This window comes from Apus apus, chromosome 2 (assembly GCF_020740795.1).
Source record: "Apus apus isolate bApuApu2 chromosome 2, bApuApu2.pri.cur, whole genome shotgun sequence".
NCBI lineage: Eukaryota > Metazoa > Chordata > Aves > Apodiformes > Apodidae > Apus > Apus apus.
In genome coordinates this window covers 149,767,092-149,775,753 of record NC_067283.1, presented here as the reverse complement: position 1 = coordinate 149,775,753, position 8,662 = coordinate 149,767,092, and the positions used below count along the sequence as shown (strand labels likewise).

Genomic DNA, 8,662 nt, shown 5'->3' with positions numbered 1-8,662 from the left:
GGTGGGATAAAGAACACTAGTGATGGAGCAGGCAAACTATGACGGTACTAGCTTGGCTTGTGCACATTCTGAGCAGAAAAAGGCAGCACTGAAATTCATGTGTTAATATTTCCTTTCTCCCTCTGGAGAGGCGGGAAGTATTTGCTTCATTGAGTGTGAAAGAGCATCTCCTCCCTCCTTCTCCCTTATCTCTCCACAGAAAGATTAGAGGCCTTCCCTGTAACACACTGCTTTGCCCTTGGCTCCACAGCAGCCACGTGCAGCATTCCTCCTGCTCCCGCTCACATCCCTCTACCTCTGCTCCCACTGCAACAACTCCCTGGCACAAAAGGTCGTCCTCCCTCTATGTGCTCTCTTGCACATTCCATCACCAACCCTCCCTCCTACATCCCTGACAAAGATCTCCAAGGCAGGCGGGGTGAAAGTGATGAAGTGCACACTGCTGGTGGTACAAGGTGAATGATATGCACAGGTCACCACAGAATCTTAGACTGTGTGGGGGTGGAAGAGACCTTCAAAGCTCATCTAGTCCAGCCCCCCCTGCAGTGAGCAAGGACCTTTTTTAACCAGATCAGGTTGCTCAGAGCCTCATCGAGCCTGTCCTTGAATGTCTCCAGCGGTGGAGCCTCCACCACGTCTCTGGGCAACCTGTTCCAGTGCTTCACCACACTCATTGTAATCTAAATCTACCCAGACCCTTGTCCTGTTGCTACAAGCCCTTGTAAAAAGCCCCTCCCCAGCTTTCCTGCAGCCCCTTCAGGTACTGGAAGGCCACTATGAGGTCTCCCCAGAGCCTTCTCCTCTCCAGCCAAACATCCCCAACTCTCAGCCTGTCTCCGTCAGAGAGGTGCTCCAGCCCTCAGATCATTTTTGTGGCCCTTCTCTGGACTCATTCCAGCAGGACCACGTCCCTCTTGAGATTAGGGTTCCACAGCTAGACACAGTACTCCCAGTGGGGCCTACATACAGCTCCCACCACGGTCCCTAACGACACGCGCTGTGTTCACCATCTGCCCTAAGCACCACACGCACCTTGTACCGCAGACTCGGTGTGCACCACGCACCCCGTGCAGCCCCTACACCCTGTGCAGCCCCTACAGCCTGTGCAGCCCCTACAGCCTGTACACCCTGTGCAGCCCCTACACCCTGTGCAGCCCCTACACCCTGTGCCGCCCCTACACCCCGTGCAGCTCCTACACCCCGTGCAGCCCCTACACCCCGTGCAGCCCCTACACCCCATGAAGCCCCTACACCCCGTGCAGCCCCTACACCCCGTGCAGCCCCTACACCCGGTGCAGCTCCTACACCCCGTGCAGCCCCATCACCCCGTGCAGCCCCTACACCCCGTGCAGCCCCTACACCCTATGCAGCCCCATCACCCCGTGCAGCCCCTACAGCCCCTACACCCCGTGCAGCTCCTACACCCCGTGCAGCCCCTACACCCTACGCAGCCCCATCACTCTGTGCAGCCCCTACACCCCGTGCAGCCCCTACACCCCGTGCAGCCCCATCACCCCGTGCAGCCCCTACACCCCGTGCAGCCCCATCACCCCGTGCAGCTCCTACACCCCGTGCAGCCCCTACACCCCGTGCAGCTCCTACACCCCGTGCAGCCCCTACACCCCATGAAGCCCCTACACCCCGTGCAGCCCCTACACCCCATGAAGCCCTTACACCCCGTGCAGCCCCTACACCCCGTGCAGCTCCTACACCCCGTGCAGCCCCTACACCCCATGAAGCCCCTACACCCCGTGCCGCTCCTACACCCCGTGCAGCCCCATCACCCCGTGCAGCTCCTACACCCTGTGCAGCCCCTACACCCCGTGCAGCCCCATCACCCCGTCCAGCCCCTCCAGCCCCTCCGGCCCCTCCACCCGCGCACGCACACTCACGCGCACGCGCACGCACACTCACGCGCACGCGCACGCACACGCGGGCAGCGCAGCCGCCGCGCTCCCGATGACGTCTCACTCCGCGCGCTCCCCGCACGCTCACCCCTCCCGCCTCCGGGCGCGCGCGCCGCCGGTGGGGGGGGGGGGGGCGGGGCGGGAGGGCGGGGGAGCGCGCGCTGATTGGCCGCGGGAGCGGGAGGCCCCGCCCCCCCCTCCCCCCTCCTCCCCCTCCCCCCCCCTCCCCCTCCCCCCCCCTCCTGACGGCGCGCGCGCGCGAGGCGGGAGGAGGCGGGGATTGGTTGCCATGGCAGTGACGTCACGGGGTGTCGGGGACGGAGACACGGAAAAGGTCAAACTCAAGGCGAGGAGCGGACGCGGCCCCGGGCGGGCCCTGCCGGGGCCCTGCCGGCCCGGCCGCCGCAGGGGGCGAGCGGGTTGGGTTCGAGGCAGCCCCCGTCAGTCCCGGCGCTGGAGCCCCTGCCCCGCCGTCTCCCCTCACAGGTACGGGCGAGCGCGGCCGCCCCGCTGTGGAGGCGGGATGGGGCGGGCTGCGGCCTCCGCGGGACGCGGGGAGGGAGCCCTGGGTGCGGGGGGAGCCTCTTTCCTCCGCCGAGGGGCAGAGGTGTCTTGGGCTGCGTGAGGGGGGAGGGGGTTTTGCAGCCTGACGTCCCCCGGCGACGAGGATGGGCCTGGAGGGGAGGGGGGGGCTCCGCACCCCGTTTTGCTCTAGGGAGTGGGACGGGGTTTTGCGAGGAGGGAGAGGAGCCTCGCCCCGTTCTCTGCCTCCTTGTCCTCCCGGGCCCTGGGTGCCTTTCCTGCCGCACAGCCCGTGAGGCTCTGCACACCCCCCCGCCTCGCCGCGCTGTAACACCGTTGACCTCGGCACAGAAGTTGGGTTGGTTTTGTTGCTTGTGGGGGCCGTTTTGTGCGTGCATGTGGGCTGCAGGGACTCCTGCCCCTCAGCCTGGCCTCCGGCTTTGCATAACTTGTCTCCCGAGTTGACTGCCCCTTCTTCCCTGCACTTTGCCCTTGCCCGGTAGCGCGAGGGAGTACAACTATTCACGAACTGTTTTTTCTTTAGTGAGAAAGCTGAATCACAAACAAGGCAGACTTCCTAATAATGTATTTATTTATACACACGCATATCCCCTTTTTTTCCCCGCAGCAGCCCACTGCTGAAGTAGGATTTTGTGACTCTATAGAGCAAGGCCCTTGGGCATGTGTTTTTTTTTTTTAATTTTAGAAAACCCTGGAGTGAAGCTGCTATTAGCATGTAGAGTTTGAATGCCATAGGCAGTCTGTTCATGTTCAAAGAATAGTTTAGAGGAGCAGCAATGACTCAGAAAGTATTAGTTGCACGAAGGCAAAACCAGGTGAAGTTTCTTACTTTACCACACACTTACTCTGTGACCTTGAATCAGTCTTTCTGCATCAGCCCCCATGTTTGCTTATGGATCAGGAGTAGTGCTGCTTTGCCAAAGCATACTGTGAATAAATATGCTAGTGGCTGTGAAATGTTTATCTGCCATATTAATAGCTGGTAGATAGTGGTGTTATTTCTACTATAGAAGCATAGAGGCTATGGCTGGGATGCAGGTCTTGTGCTGGCAGAATTTTCCTGTAGTAGCAACACTTTGATGGAAATAGGTGTTTGCTTAACAATATGTTAAATAACATTTGACGCTCCGTGATGTGCACTGTGTGATTGTCTTGCACTCCATATTTTTGTGAAGAGTGCACTGTCACACGCTTTCACAGGGCTGCTATTCCACAGTGCAAATAGTTTGTGTTTTTTTTCCCCTCCTCTTTGCCTAGAACAAAGCTGGTGTCCCCTTCCACTGCTAAGGAAACCTTGTGAATTTCTAATGTGGCTGATTATCTCCGATGGCTGGCATCTCTTGGCTATCTGGTGTTAGATTTGGTGTTTTGGTAGGGAAATGGAAGTGAGGTGTCCTGTTGTACTTGATGTGATGAAGAAATTACATTGGTTTGTATCTTACTATGATGCCATTCAGTTTTGTTTGCCAGGGTCAGGTAGTTGCATTAACTGGATGTTAGCTCAGCATTCCCCTGCATTTGCAAGAAAATACTAAAGAAATTGACAAAGTTCCTTACATGTGTAATGGAAGAGTAGTACGAGTGAGTAGCTCAGTTTTAGGAGCAGTGTTTTCCCTATCACCTTATATGATGCTGTCTATAGAAAATGCCTTGTATGCCATAGGCAAAAACTTCAGTATAGGAGTCCCTAGAACTGTGAAGGAGTTACCTGTGCTGGTTCACATGCTGCTTTGAAGTGGTGTGCAGCCAAGCACAGAGCTGGGAGTTGCTGCTGCTGTCAGTACTGACCTTGGGGAGCTAAGTTTTCCCTCTTTACAGTTTTGCGTTATGTTAACTTGTGCAGCTAGATTACTTCTCTCTCTGATTTTCGTTGGTTTTGGTTGGGGTTTGTTTGTTTTTTAAATCTAGTGTGGAAGGATACACCAAGAAGATGATTTATTTGACTGACATCTTAGGGTTGTGTTTTTGTTTGGGTTTTTTTTTGAAGTAATTTGAACTATAGTTTCTCACTTGTTTACTCAAGTTAATATGAAACTTCTTTAATCAGTTTTAACATTAAATAGGAAAGCTTTTATGTGTTGAGGGGGAGTTAAGCACAACACAGTTGGGGTTGTCTGTGAGGTTTTTTTGTCTTTTTATTAACAAAACTGAAAACTGCTCTGGTAAAATGGCAGTTCATTGTTAATTCATAATATGTAGGTGCCCTGGAAAAGTCAAACACCTGGTTTCATAGCTACCCTTAGGCATCTTTAATTTATGCAAGCAGGGCTCACTGAGTAACTACTCTAAGTCTCATTGACCTTAGTAGGTTTACAGAGGTCATATTTTAAAACGGGTGAGTTGTGCTTGAACTATTTTTTCAGTAAGTATTAGGAGCAAGGATTTGTGTACATAATTACATGCTTTTTCCAGTTCTCCATTACATTTTCTGTTTTTTCTTTAGATTCTTGCTTGTAAGTTCTGCAGAGTCTTCTTGGATTTTATTTTTGTTATCTCTTGTCTTAATATTAGAAAGAAACAAAGGATTTTCAAAACAAGTTCTTCAACATCTTGGTAAAACAAAGGAAACTGGGATGTTTTACCAACAGCTAGAAATGCCAGTTTTAGGATCAGAGAAACTTGGCCAGCACAACCCAAACGTATGCAAGTGACATCAGCATTTTCCTGAGCCATTTATGCTATTCATTTCTGTCAGTTCCCAGCAGTGACTTGTCTTATGTAAGCTTGCCCTGTACATCCTGTCCTGCTGTTCTCATGCATAAAAATTCATTGGCATTATCTTACTGTAGGTTTTGAGAGCTGAATAGTTATGGCCTGCTTGTTGTCTCAAATGTCTACATGTAAATTTCTTACAAGCATGCTGAAGAGATCTGTGCTAGAAGTGTTATACTGTTCTCCTGGGAGACATCAGAGGAATAGCTTGGGACTGAGACACAGCTCGTCCCCCTGCCCCTTAATGGGAACTGTCTGTAACCACTGTGACATCGTGTGGCAGTGGAGATAATAATGAGAGAGGTTTTACTGGACAGAAGCCTTGATCTGTACCATGCATAGTTGGACCACTAATGCAGTTTTGATGGCTGGTGATAAAACACCCATAAAAACCAGAGGACTAAAGTTTCAACAGAAGCTTTGTTAATATTAAAGACTGGAAAATAAAAGGTTTTATATATTATTACCGTGCATTTCTTGTTACAAGGCCCTCAAGAGGAATTGTGCCCTCAGATACTGATGCTTTAAACTGGTAGTTAGCATTTAGTGATGCATAATGCATAAGATACTGTCACTTGATGGATGAAATTAAGGCAGATCTTCCATTGTAAGCTCTAAAAAACAAATATTCCTTCTGTTTTTCTTTCTTGCTAAATCTAGCTGAAACTCTCTGGCATAAAATCCTGCAGTAATGCAATGTTTATAGTTTAATTCCAAGTACATTGGGCACCTTCTTTGAACAGTATCTTATGTTTCCTTATACTCTAGCCTATTTTGTTAGTGCTTTAGCAGTGTAAGGGAGCCAAATTCCTGCTTACCTGTCTTGGTAAATGTGGTTGGCCTTGTCTGGCTCCATGGCTTGTTTCGTACAGCTGGAAAGTTTCCTTATGAGCAATGATGTGGTGCAGTCATATACATGACTGTCCAAGATGTGCAGTTCTTCAGTGGAACCATGTACAGGAGGGTAAAGGGTTGATGTGGAGCTGCACGTATAGAGAGAAGTGCTGATGTGGCCTATGGTCGTCACAAGGAATTCTTCCCTATGACTTCCCACAAGTGGTGTGTTCCATGCTGCACAACACAATCATTGTAATGGAGAAATGAGGAGTATGACACTTGACAAGGAGGCTGGTTATCTGAAGAGGAGCAGGTGCAGTGCTTTGACACTTGAAAGCTAAACAAATTCCTGTAAGGAAGCCATTCTTGCAGAGTTAAAGCAAATTTATTGGCAAAACATCTAAGAGGGACTTGAATTTTCAGTTTGAGTAGGGAATTGAATTATCACTATTGCTGCTTTTATCACAAATCTAGGAATGCATGTGCTTTTTCTCATGCTTTTGTTATTTTTGGAGCATATGCAAATCTGTTCTAAAAGCATATGCAGGAAAATGGACACCAATGCAGTTGATTGTGTTTTAGAGACTTGGAGTAGCTGTAAGTAAAGCCCATAAAAAAGAAAAAAATTACACTTCAGAAGCACCTGCTTATAGCACATTCATGACACAATTGCATTATACTTTATAGTTTTACAGATACTAATGTGAATATGAAAGTCCACATATATATTGTCATTATTCAATAGTATTTTTATTCTGTAGATGTAAGCAAGTGAGGGGTAGTCTGGATACTTGTATCTGCTAAAATATTTATAAGAAAGTTGGCTCTTGGAAAAAATTTCTCACAGGATGCAGTGGGTGTCAGGTCTAAAGGTCAGTGGCAGACAGAGTAAAATTAAGGCTCTTTTGGATTTATTTTTCTACCTTTTTTTTTTAAAAAAAAAAAAAGCAACAAACCTTCCTTATGCAAAGAAATGTGGCATCTTTCTTTGTTACTTCCTAAATTTCTAAATGCTAACAGGCATTCACAGGCTCATTTCTACTTAAGTGTTTTGATGAAAACTTTTTTTCTTTAGGAGAGGAAAGAAAAAAATCAGTGCAGTTAATATATTCATGAGCTCTTAGCACGGAAGTTCCTGGTGTAAATAAAAAAGCCAGATGGAGTTTCAAGCAACTGTCATGTACAACTTAGGAAATGAACATTCCTGATGCTAATAAAAGGGCCAGATTGGAACTACAGAATTAATTCCAGAGCCCTTTTCAACACTTGATAAAATTTGGCTGTAACAGCCATAGAATTAATGGAGACAACTGTCAAGTTCTGTGAAGCAGTGGATTGTTTGCCTAAAATAAAAATACCTGTAGGCTTAGTCTTGTACTTACCTACTGCTGGTTAGTGCTCATGCTGCAGTTTAAATGGGGAAAAAGGCATGAGTAGTGGCTGACTTGGTCTTCCATCTTTTTTCTGTCTTAAGTATTTAAACATATTTATATACATATTTATATACATATTAAATGTATTTAAAGACAGGAAATAATTATGTAGGAGTTTTTAAGTGTTGCATGGTAAAACCTCTCCGTTTGAATAAATTTGAAATTTAATGACTGGGGAGTCTCAGGAAACAATCTTGCAATTAAGTTTATTCACTGTATGTATAAGTGACCTGGAAGAAGTGTGCAGGAAGATGCTAAAAAAAAAAAAGCTTATGAGATGGCACGAAGTCTGCCAGAGACAGACAGGAGGAGTGGGCAGATGGCAGTCAGTACAGAACAGGTGAATAATCAGATTGAGAAGCAAGCTGAATAGACTGTGAGTAAGCTCTGTGCATTTTTTAACTTGGTGGGGATTTTTCTTTTTGTGATCTATGGAACAGAAAGGTAAAAATCTTGGAGCTGGTAACATATGTAATGGTGACAGCATGCCTGCCTTTGTCAGCAGGAACTTCTGGGATGAGTAGAAAGATGTGTGCTTCCAGCTCTATCTTTGCCACACCATGTGGAATAATATTGAAAGGACCTAAAATCTTAGTGCCTGGGCAGAATGTGCTGTGTGATGATAAATGTGGTTTTTTTAACTGAAATGGTCTAGAAGGTAACAAGATGCATTTGTGATCATTTGTTTATGTAATTTATTTTCTCTAGTTTGCTTGAAAACTTTTTTCAATTTTAGGGAGTTTCATAAATTAAAACAGCAGTGAACTGGTCTTAGCTGGAGAATGCTCTGCTACCCAATAAAGAGGCATTGCTTTGTCTGAGCTGGCACTTAATGAGAAGAAGCACAACACACCTTGTAGTTTAAAATTGATTTAGTACAGATAAGTTTTCTCTGCCTGAAGTTACCCTTCAGTAATAGCAGTTTGCTCCTTGTCTACTGTCTTGGGATGCCTCAGTCTGAGCCACACCAGTAAAGGGTTTTAACAGCCCAAGAAGTTTGAGGGATTAGGGCTATATTTGTGCAGAAATGAAGGTTAGATAAAGGAAAAAAAAAGATTAAAATATTCACAAGAAGTGCCCTAGATAAGATTGTTTCATGTCTGAGGGCATGTTGAATCCTGTGGGAATGAGGAAGCTAAACCACTAAAAGGCTGTTTCATTCTTATGTTTAGCACTGAATCAACACAATGTTGGATATCAAAGTGGTATTAGTGGAATTTGGAAGAATAT

The 8,662-nt window shown here is 47.3% G+C and overlaps 1 protein-coding gene across 1 annotated transcript in view; it reads left to right on the top strand.

Moving 5' to 3' along the window:
* The first annotated feature begins 2,221 nt into the window (after window positions 1–2,221).
* ZFAT (zinc finger and AT-hook domain containing) overlaps window positions 2,222–8,662 on the top strand; it is a 133,858-nt gene continuing 127,417 nt past the window's right edge. Inside the window, exon 1 of the mRNA XM_051609739.1 lies at window positions 2,222–2,393. The gene's annotated coding sequence lies outside the window, so the exon portion shown is untranslated. The remainder of the gene's footprint in view (window positions 2,394–8,662) is intronic.